Below are 12,377 nucleotides of genomic sequence, written 5' to 3'. Positions count from 1 at the left end.
TCTACCCACATTAGAATATTTTGCAAAAGTTAAAGAGTCTGATGACCCGATGATATACGGTCCAATTCTTCAAATAGAAAACTTTGGTCCGTTGTATAAAAAAAAAATAGAATATGTTTTTTGCAAAAACCAAAAGGAAAATTTCAATTTATTCTCTTTAAATTATATTCCATCGATTTTCAAATTATCAAAATTTTCCTAAAGGTATAATTTCATGTATTTGATAAGATTTTATTATTTGAAATATAGGTGATCATGAGTTTAGTTGAAGGGGCCAAGAGCATGTGGCTCAGATGGCATAAGACCTAGCATCTATTAGAGAGGTTCTGGGTTCGATCCCCCTCCCCAAATCCCCCAATATCAAAAAATTAAAAAAAAAAAAAAAAGAAGAGTTTAGTTGAAGGGGTAAATAGTCTTTAGGCAGTACAAACCTTTTTCCTTCTTGATTAACTTTAAATGCCCCAAATAAAAAATTTAAAAAAAAAGTGAAATAATTCACAATTTATTTCAGCCTTTTAGATCTAATAATTAAAATAGATTTAAAAAATAAGTAAAATGACATAATTTTATGAACTATATCTCAAATGAAGAGACAGATTATAAAAGAAGTTGTAGTTTGAGGCATAAAGGGATAATTTAATAGTTTAAAGGTCATATTATTGAATGAGTACTACTTTAGGAGAGTAGAGTGTAATGTCTTTCGGGAGAAATTATATTTTTCGTTAGTGAAGTATCAAGTATATTTTCTACCATTATAAAGAGATTCAACCAAAAAACAAAAAAACCTTGATTTAATATGATATATTAGATATACTTTATAATAAAAATAATTTTATAATAAAACATATTGTAAATGAATTTTTCCTCTCGGGCCGAAGACCCAAAAGAAAAGCCTAAAAATGGAGAGCTCAGCCCGATTGGGCAACTCCTAGGCCCATTATAGGCCAGCTTATAACCATAATCATGCGGAAAGACCCCCAAAATGTAAGGAAGGTGGAGACACATTACCTCGACATTCCCCTACGATGCCTAGCCTTAGATAGTACTGTGCAGGCAAATGTGGGGCGAGAAACGCGGTGAGGCCATTGATCTTCTGAAAGGTAAAAGAGGAGAAACCTAATGGCGCGCACCTGCATGATAAAAAGGACAGGGAGCCACGCTGTATTAAAATTTTTTTACTTAAATAACTGTTGAGGGGACATATCCATTGACACGAGATATGGGCAGTTGATCCCTAGAATCCTAGTATAAAAGCTAATTCCTAAGTATGAAGAACTCTCTCTAATTCCTTTACTCTCTCACACAAATTACTAAGAGGATACTGATTTAGGAATCGAATACTCCCTGGCTTCTACTAAGGCCCCCGACTCTTTGTATTTTTTTCTGTGTGTGCAAACCCAAAGTCGAAGACTCTCGTCACTAGTGCCTGGCCCAAAGATGTGCAAAACACGATATTAACACATATCATATTAAGATATCTAGATACATCAGTTTGTGAGTTCATTTTGTGAAATCTTTTTATAGTTATAGTATTTCTCTTTTCAATTTGTAACTCAAGTTATAAACTTTTTCAATTTAGAACATAGATAACTATATTTCTCAATTTATACCAATTTTGAAAATTAAAAAAAAAATACATGAAAAATAATTGAAATTTTTAGTACCTTATTATGGAAAGTAAAGAAAAGACAGCAGAGTATGAATAAAAATTATAATTAAAGGAAAAAAGCTTGCAACAATTCCTATAAGAAATAACTAAAAAAAAAACTAAATAGAGTTAAAAAAGCCCAATAGGCCTCTCGGCCCAACTGCTAAACGACCCACAAAGACCAAAGCTACACAAAATCGAAAGCCCAACTAAGAGTACTCGGGACTGCGTTCTCACTTTCTCCGCCACCGTTGATCTCCGACTCTATCCTCAGAAGCAAGCCTCCAACGAAAGTCGGAGAGAGACGGAGGGGAATACCCCTACTCACTCCAAAGTTTAAACCCATCTGCCATGGACTCCCTTCAAGCCATCTACAGAGAGGAAGATGACTAAGTGGACGAGTTCATAAATCCCACCACCAGCGAACCGCCACCTGGCGATAATACTGCCGCTGAACCCCTAAACAACGCGAAACCAGAGCCCATGAGCTCCGACTCCGACAACCCACCTTTCTCTGACACCAACAAATCCCCCACATCCATCCCCAACGGTACCACCAACACCAACGACAACGACAACGATACCACCACTACTAACACTACAAACAACAACAATGACGAAGAAGATGACGAGGAAGACCCTCCTCCCAAGAAGCAGAAACCTCTCTCATCTCTCACTACCCAGCCTCTAATCCCAGGTAAAGCTGCCCTAGTGGAGGCTGTCCCAAACCCTGCTACAACGACGACACTACCAACAACTAGGACCGCCGTGAAGAAATCTAAGAAGAAGAACAATAACGTGTGGGTTACAAAGTCGACCCACAAAGGCAAGAAGAAGAATAAGTCGAATAGCCACCACAACGCCCCGACCATCTGTAACCGTTCTCATTACAGATTGAGCGACAACAGATTGAGTGCCGAGAGCACCAAAGGGTACAGGATGGTTAGAGCGACCAGAGGGGTCGTGGAGGGCGTGTGGTACTTCAAGATTAAAGTTATGAGTTTGGGAGAGTTGGGCCACACACCTTGGTCCACGGAGAAAGTGGACCTCTAGGCACCTGTTGGATACAACGGGAACAATTTCGGGTACAGAGACATTGATGGGAGCAAGGTGCACAAGGCGTTGAGGAAGAAGTATGGGGAAGAGGGGTATAAGGAAGGTGATGTTATTGGGTTCTACATTAGTTTGCCGGAGGGAGGTTTGTGCGCACCAAAGCCCCCGCATTTGGTTTTGTATAAGGGGCAAAGGTATGCATGCGCGCGGATGCCAAGGAGGAGGCCCCAAAAGTGGTGCCTGGTAAGCGGTTCTTCGTCCTGTAACATGTACTATATAAATTTCTAGAAAATCTATACTTGTAAGTTGTAAGCTGATGAGGTGGCCTTGCTCTCCACAGCTGACATGAAGATATTTGATTCACAATAAATCCCTGTTTCTAGCTATTGTTGGTGAGCATTTATGTGCATTCAAAAAGATTTCTACTTCATTTTGATAATATTTGTTGGCTGTTTCTTGGTTATGTTATTGTCAATTAGTGTTGATTGGCCATATCTCGGAGATCAAGGCTATAGTTTTGTCATTGATTGCCAAAATCTTGTATTCGAATGTATTGCATCATGCTAAGAACTGAATCGAGCTTGAGATCAAGCAAATAGCTAGGCAGCAAATAGAACGTGGCATAATTTTAATCATGTTAAAGTTGGGCATGAAGAGCCTGTTCATGTGGCATGGGAAAAGGGTGGTCATTAGGCGTATATGGTAGTTTTGGCACTTGGTTGTTTGATGTTGGAATTTCATTGAGTACTTTATTAAATGAAGCCTTAAATGCCAATCAATTGGAATTGGCTACATCAGTGTATATCTTCTAGTTCTTTCTAGGCATGTATTCTGGCCATATATCTTCCAAGTTATTGAATATTGCTTTCATCTAAAGCATTTTGCACTAATTTTAAGGAATTGTGACAGTATATATAAACTAGAAGGAAAAGGTAGGACATAAACTTGGAATTTTTGAGATTGAACCAATCTAATGGTTTTGGAATAACATAATTTCTTGTTATTGGCATTGGGTGTCTAAGAACAAAGTCTCGACGAATCCCAGGATTGCATTGGCACTCGGCAAGGAGTTTCCTGCTAGTGCACGTTGGGTAATTCAAAGTCCGATGGCTCATAGGAATTGTTTGCACCCAAGATGATTTGAACTTTAGACCTAGAGGGAGCATACCACCAAGGCCAAGGCTTTTACCACTTGAGCCAACTCCTTGGGGTTGGAATAGCATAATTCAGAACCAAATTGACCTTTTATCATATATAAAATCAAAGAAAATACAAAAAAGTATTTCTGCAGCAAATTTGAAGTCTGAGGATGGAATGTATACTTTGTTTGACAACAAATGTAAAAATCATTATAGCAATGGATTGCATGAAACCATGATTTAGCCATGTGGACAAGCACATACATATTCTTTGTAGAGAGAGTTTATTTTTTGTTGCTTCTGTCCTTAAGTTCTGCTTGTTTCCTACATATTTTAAGTGCTGCCTTCCACTTCCTTTCCTTGTTCCTCTTAGTTTTGTATGCGTACCTTCTACATGTTCTCAAAATGAGTGCTTGAATATATGGTGTTTATTATGGAACTTTATTTATTTTACTTTTACATGGTGAAGATTTACTAGAGCTTTGTAATATGGCTTCATCCTCATTGATTTAAATATTTAGTTGTGTGATTAATTTTTTAGAGAGAAGCATGTCAGCTTGATTCATAGATGGTTTTCACATATTATGGAACATATATGTTCCGCTCATACTGGGAACACAGGGTCAGCTAAGCGGTTGACTGGAAATTGCTTTAATGGCTGCTTTTGTGGTGGACTGATTATGGCTGGAAATAATCCACAGGTTGACTGCACCTACTTGTTGGTTTGCACTTGTTATTTTGTTGTACTAAACAAAATCTACATGTTGATTGCCCATACGGTTCATTCAAGCCTAGGCATATTTCCTGTTCCCTTTTTCTTGCAAAACTGGAACCATAAGGCTTGTAGTAAGAATGAGTGGAGAAAAGAATTGTGGTTTTCAACACGAGCCTCTCTCAGTAATTGAGAGAGCCCTCTGTGCACTACAAGAGCCCAAACATGCTACAAACTTTCAAAATTCAAGTTTGGTTTTAATCTGATTAAGTTGTTTGAAATAAATAGTATCTAAACTTTTGGCATCAGAGGAAACTAGAGCTTTGCGTTATTGTTGGGAGTCTGGTGGCCAAGATGCTCGAATCTGATCCAAGAAACTGGCCTTGGTCAGTGGCAATTGAAAAACCCAACTTAACTGAGTGTGAGCACATCTGGCTACGAGACTTTTTCAGATGTAAAATTGATGCCTCCTTGACTGACTATTACATTAAATATTGTTTCACATTTTTTCAGCATTGTTTTAAATTTGTGACACAATAAGCAGGTTTGATTTTTTTTTTCTTTGTTAAACTGAGGATGTTAATATTTTAACTATATTTTATCATTGGAACAGCCTGTATTCACTTTGCATGAAAACATTGTCTCTTCTATGCAGGAAGTGAGATATCTTTCTTCAAGAATGGGATCTGGCAAGGAGTTGCTTTCAAAGATCTATGTGGCGGTTACTACTACCCTGCTGCTTGAATGCACACTCTTCCAAATCAGCCAAATTGTGTAGTCAAGTTCAACTTTGGCCCTGATTTTGAATTCTTTCCGATGGACTTTAATGAACGTCCTGTGCCTAGGCCCATGGTTGAAGTTCCTTATCATGGGTTTGAGAACCGAGTTGAAAATGGAGTGTCAACTGAGAAGAATCATTAGCTAGCAAGCGGCACGTTTCAACCTTAACACTTGCAGAGCTCGGAGTTGGATCTAAGTTTAACATTTTGTTGTAATTTATTTTGTGAAATATATTAATGATATTGCTTAAGCCCAATGACATTTTGATAGTTTTCTTGTAGTTCTAGTGGGAAATTCTGGTTTTTCATTGTTGTGATGTCGCTCTATAAAAGCATGTTATAATTAATATTATTGTTGTAGTTCCTTAAGGACAGATTTGGTTGATTGCTCAGAGTTCTAAGTGATGGCAATCCATCTGTTTCACAAATTATGCCGTATTAACGTTCAAATGTTCCTTTTACTTATTTAAAATATTTCCCTTTTCTTCTCAGGAGTTATAATCTTTTTTGGTGTGCTGTGGTGGTGACATAATGGGCATCTTGCTTCAAAATAGACAATCACAGAGATCCCACTCTCATCCTTCTTGTTCTTCTACTTGCTGCCAACATTGCTACAGGGAATTGACATTACTACATGCATGTGGGGATATCCGGATATTATAAGAAGTGCTGATTCACAAAAGGATTCCATAAAAGTAAAATTTATAAATTGATGTGTTTAGATGTGATAAGTTAGATCTACTTTTAGTAAGAAGAGTTTTACAATTTAATGTATTACTACAAATCACATCAGTTTGTAAATGTTACTTTTATTGAAATCTCTTTGTGAACTACGTGTTTCTCCAAATGCATCATAGATATATATATATATATATATATATACACACACACATATCCATATGTATTATATACCTTAGGCCATGTCCGGGGCCACAAGTGACATTAGAGATGGTGATATGGATTGTCCCTTGTCCAATGGAAATACAATCATCTCTGGTTCAAATTTTGCTTTTAGCCTTTTCTAGTTTCTAGTTTCTATTTATGTATTTTTTCTTATATACTTCTTGTGTACTTGGGTTATGCCTATTTACTTGATAATAAAATTCTTTTATTACTTGTAAAAAAAATTTGATGTTGGATACAGTGAGTCAGTGACAAGACTGTATGTTCTGATATGCATGCCATCCGTGTTGGAACTACTAGATGGAGCGATTATACTGAGGTTGTGGGTGGTGAAGTTTTGGCAGTTAATGACATGTGTGTGGAACAATTTGCTATTGAGGGAAGTGATGCCACGAAGTTCAGCTTGGACCACATAACAATTTAATTGACTGCATTAAAAACACATGCAACATCAGTCTCAGTGCAAGAGCTCAAGTCACTCATCATGGCTGAAAGAAATTGATGTAAGAGCTCAAATTCAAGATACATGGTTTATGCCCATGCTTGACTGCTGGTATGTGAACTTAATCCCTATTTCATCATCTTATTTACTTTTTGACATAAAAGCTTATAATCAGAACAGTGTCAGACGCTGACTCTAATAATACATCAGGGAGTTGTGAAGACAATGAATGGAGAGGTTGGTGCCTCTTGGAAGGAAAAAAGTCGTGTTTTCCTGAACGATTGAGATGTTGTAGAGTTCACTTCGTGTAAAGTGATGGAAGGCAGGGTGAAGCTTTCTCCTTGAACTTTAGGCTGGTAAAGAAAAGGAATCTACAAAATATGAGAATGACTACAACAGCTCTAAGTCCCATCACTTTGACTGATTCAGTTGAACACCAAGTATGCTAGTGAGGACGATCTCGCCTTTTAGTTTTGGGCTTCCAGGTGTAAGAGAATGAAACTCAAGGCATATCAGATCCTTCTTGTATGCTCCCTACATTTTTCAGTTGAACATTGCGGGATTCAATGCCTACTATTTTTAATAAATGGTTATATTGTTATTATGTTCTTTGCCATCGATGTATGGTGCATATATATGGAATTTATGCAGCATATCAGAATCTAAAAATGATGTTGGGTGAAAAAAGGTCGTTCATGTTTTGAATTATGATGTACTGCCAATAGGAAAAATAAAAAAAATTACTGATTTTTTTTTTCCACGAACTGATTTTTTTTTTTTTAAAAAAGAGTTCTTTCCTACTTTACTATTTATTTGCTGGATAATTGGATATTGTCTACTTTAGTATAATATTTTCATTTTGTCACTTGCATTCTATCACTATCAAGACAGTTTCTGTAAGATAAGTTTGAAACATACAATTTCTAGTTAATTACCTGTCCGGCCCAAGCACCACAATTGATGTATGAAATCGGGTGTAACTAGAAAGGGTAATGTTAGGAATAAACCTTAAAGAGAAGCGCTTTGGGCTGGTGTCTCTTATAATTAACTTTTATCGAAGTCAAATGGGAACATGACACGTAAGGAGTTGATAAAAAATCCAAGTGTCTGCGCTGCAGGAGATCCCCCTCCTTTCGTCCCTCTCCTTCACTCTCCTTCATGAAATCCTTAATCCGAAATCACCTCTCTCTCCCCTTCAACTTCTGGGCCTCACCCCAATAATCTTTAATTTGTATCAAATCTCACTCATCCATTCCTTCTGTAGAACGAAACAGCACGCCATTGCAAATACTCCAAATCCTTACACATAAATAATTGCTTTCTCCAATCCAACAAAGCCATTCTTTGCTCCTTTCTCATGTCCGTCTTCTTTATTGCATGCCTTCACCGACTTGATTAATTTGTTGATATAAACCCATTAATTCTTTCCAGAATCAAACGCTCCCCCAGAAAGCAAAAATCCAAACCCAATCGAACATTCAAGTTCACAATGTCTAGTCATAATCATGCCGTTAAGCCCTCCTTGTTTGGCACCCGAAGCCAAGAGATCATTCATGGGGATTAGAAAAAATAAAATCCTAATAGTCAGGAAAAGAAAAGATGAAAATCAAAATATAAAAGATGAAAATCTTACAATTGACGAAGTGAAACTACCACTCAAATTTTAAGTTGAATGTTAGTCCCATGTGAACCCCCCCCCCCCCCCCCCCCCCCCCCCCCCCGGCGATGTGAAACTACCCAAGTACAAAAAGTCCTCAATGGAGAGAGAGTGAAGGAGAGAGGTGATTTTGGATTAGGAATTTTGTACAGGAAAGGGACGGAAGGGGAGAGAGGGAAGGAGAGAGAGAGCAATGAGAGGGGGGTCGAGAGGGGGGTTATGCCCTGCAACGTGGAGACTTGGGATTTTTTTTTATCTACCCTTACGTGGCATGTTCTCATTGTCTCCGATAAAAAGCACATGTAGGAGATACCGGTTATAAGTTATTCTCAACCTTAACTGTACAAGCTTTTTATAAAAAAAAAAAATGGATACACTATGAAAAAGTGAGTTGTTTGACTTTTTTACGGTGGGTCCTTTCTTTATATAAAAAACTTATGCGAGATTTGTCCATACGAAACTTGTATATATTATTATTTGTTCTCCTTCAGCTAAATTGCCAATCATTGATAAAAGCATGTATGTAGGGGATCATGATGATGACCGCTAGGTTCTTCCAGCCAATCACTAGTCTTCCAAGGGTTTTCTGGCTAAGTAATACTAGGGACAAGTCCAAAATGGATAAGCTGTGCATAAGCATTTTATAAAAATGGGAAAGTTATGGATCTGGAAGTAATCCACATCACAGTTAGAAATGGGAAAGTAGAGCAAAAAATTGGACAGAATGTACATTGCCATCCCATAGTGCCCATTGATCATTTCTCTAGAGAGAAAATCTTCTCAGCAGCCGATTTACTAGAAGCACACCCAAAACAAGCCGGTCCATCATTGCTGGCTTACGGTTTAATTTTAGTCCCTCCCTCCCTCCCTCCCTCCCCGAGTTCGAGGATCTCGGCAGAACCAACGTGGCTGTAGACTATCTCGCCAACAGGATCTTGAGCTTTGTTAGGCAGATGAAGCCGATTCGAGTGAGAGAGACAGATCTCAAGGGGGGAGAGAGAGAGATATATATATATATATATATATAGGAAAATTCTTCTTGTCATCCTCACACTTCACACACCACACTTATTTTATTTTATTTTTTCATTTTTTCTATAATAAATATGTAATGTGTTGATGATAAATAGAATAATTCAATTATTTTAATAAGAATAAAATGAAATAAAAAATATAAAAAATAATATTTTAATATATAAAATGTGTGGTATGGGATGATGTGTAGCATTCTTCATATATATATATATATATATTAAAAAAGCTAGCTTTCAAGGAGAGAGAGAGAGAGAGAGAGAGAGAGAGAGAGAGAGAGAGAGAGAGAGAGAGAGAGAGAGCATGATGGGTAAATGGGATTACGGGAGGATGGGAGATGAGAGAAGAAAAAAAAAAACTGACAGAGTGCGGTGTAGAGGCTACTGTATAGCATCCTCTTCTCTAAAACCTGTTGGGCAAAGGAAAAAAAAAAAAAAAAAAGTACACACTCACATCCAACACAATGGGTTGTTGCGAGAACCAGAAGGACCCATAACAGCCACGATTCTCCTAGGCTTATCATATACCCACAAGAGGCCATCAAGAAGTCTCCTGCTGTGTGCATTTCCGAAGTTTGGAACCACATCAGTAAGATCCTTCCATGCCAAGTACATTCCCCTCATCTCGTTACTCTTCTGCCTCGTCTCAATGTACTAGTCTCATGAGCACCACCACCACCAAGTACAATATTGACCTCCTTCACTTCCATACTACTTCGGCAACTCTTCTTCTTTAGCTTCCCGTTGATATAGATAAGACTAGAATAGAGCAGGCAATGTATATGAAAATTCTTTAGCTTGCGGTGGATGTAAGACTAGAACAGGGCATCCAATATAAAGAACAAGGTGGTCTACTACTATATATATATATATATATATGGTTGATCAAATAGTGAAAAATCACAAATTATAATTTAGAGCAACTGAATGAGTTATTAGAACACTAACTTTCCACAAAAACCAAGTTAAAAAAAAAAAAAGAAAAAAAAAAGAGAAAAAAAAGGAGCAGAAGCAGAAGCAGAAGAGTTGAGTACAAGTTAAAATATGAAATCCACCTCTTCTCATTTCATTGCATAATTTATTTGTGGATTAAAGAACAGAATAACAACTTAGTCAATTCTAGCATGGCTGGTAAATGGGTGAATGTGAGAAGAATAGCCTGCTTGATGCATCGCCATGGCTTTTCATGTATAACATTTTACAAAGATGAAAAGAAAGCTTTACAGCTATACAGAAAATTAAAAAGGAAACATACAATTAGTGCTATAAGAGTAACGGATAAATAATTTACACAAGAGTTGGAATCGTGGAGAGAAATTGTAGCAGCCATGGATGGAGAGATATGAGGAGGAAATCATGGAGATCAAATCTATTTCTTCATTCCCCCTCAAGCTCAAGGTGGGATTGGCCCAACACAAAGGTTGCATCTGTTCGGCATGAACTTGGGGCTGCACAAAGACTTTGTAAAAATGTTTGCCACTTGTTCTTGTGCAGGAACATAAGCTAAATGTATGAGTCCCCTTGCGACTTGTTCCCGTACAAAATGCACATCTATCTCAATGTGTTTGATTCAATGATGGAACAAAAGATTCTTAGCAATGCTCAATGCACTTTTATTATCACAATTTAGTGTAGGAGAGGGCAGTTGATATCCGATGTTCTTGAGAAGATGTATATACCACATAAGTTCTGCAGTAGTTGAGGCTAGAGCTCTATATTTTGCTTCTGTCGTGAATTGAGATATCGTAACTTGCTTCTTTGCGCCCCAAGACAAGATATTAGGACCCATAAAAATTGCAAAACCTGTAGTTGATTCGCGGTCATCCCTTGAATCTGCCCAATCCGTAGCACAATAACCATGAGGAGCTAAGATTGGACTTACAAAATGGATACCTAGATTGAGCGTCCCTTTGAGATACTGAAAAATTCATTTTACTGCAACAAGATGTGGTTCACAAGGTGATTGCATGAACTGACAAACAAATTGCACAACATAGAATATATCTGGTCGGGTCAGTGTGAGGTACTGGAGAGACACCGCCATTTGCCGATACAAGGTGGCAATTGGAAGAGTTGCGCCATCAAAAGCAGAGGGTTGAGTGCCAGTGCAAGTGGAGTAGAGATAGGCTTGACTCCATCATGGTGAAACTTCTGTAGAAAGGATAATACATAGTTGGTCTGGCTGAGAGGAAGAGTATCCCTGCCCTTTGTAACTTGAATACCAAGAAAATAGTGCAAAGCTCCTAGATCCTTCATGCGAAAAACTTTGGGCATATGAGACAAAAATGTGTTAATGGAGGAAACAGAGGAACTAGTTATAATTATGTTGTCCACATAAATCAAAAGGACAATAACATTAGGACCTTGGCGACGAAAAAACAAGGATGGGTCATAAGGGCACCTTTGAAAACTTATATGTTGAATATAAGAACTAAACTTCATGCACCATGCCTGAGGAGCTTGCTTTAGGCCGTAGACAGCTTTGTGAAGACAACAAACATAATCTGGATGCAAGGGATCCTCGAAGCCAAGTGGTTGTGTGAGGAATACTTTTTCTTGTAAATCACCATGTAAGAAGGGATTATCCACATCCAATTGGTTTAATGGCCAGACTAGAGAGAGCACCATTGTGAGAACAAGTCAAATGGTGCCAGGTTTGACAATGGGCTGAATTTTTCATCATAGTCCAGACCATGAAGTTAATTGAAGCCACGTGCAACAATATGGGTTTTGTACCTTTCAATAGTCCCATCAGCCCGAGTTTTAATTTTGAAGACCCATTATTTACTACTCACCAAGTTCATGTCCATTGTTTTAGGAACCAGTGTCCATGTTTGATTGGCATGAAGAGCTTGTATTTCAGATTGCATGGCCTCCTCCCATTTCGGGTCTTTGAGGGCTTGGTGATATGATCTTTAGAAATCTCTGGTAGATTTGTTTTTGTTAAAAGTGTAAAATGAAGTGTTTCATTTCTTGAGAAGGACGTTTACACAGTGTGGTATTTAAGGGCAAG

The 12,377-nt window shown here is 37.8% G+C and overlaps 1 pseudogene; it reads left to right on the top strand.

Moving 5' to 3' along the window:
- Window positions 1-1,999: 1,999 nt before the first annotated feature.
- Window positions 2,000-5,928, top strand: LOC122291747 (annotated as a pseudogene).
- The last annotated feature ends 6,449 nt before the right edge of the window (window positions 5,929-12,377 follow it).

This window comes from Carya illinoinensis, chromosome 13, assembly GCF_018687715.1.
Source record: "Carya illinoinensis cultivar Pawnee chromosome 13, C.illinoinensisPawnee_v1, whole genome shotgun sequence".
NCBI lineage: Eukaryota > Viridiplantae > Streptophyta > Magnoliopsida > Fagales > Juglandaceae > Carya > Carya illinoinensis.
Note: the sequence above shows the minus strand (reverse complement) of the source record. Positions and strands in the feature narration are given on the sequence as shown.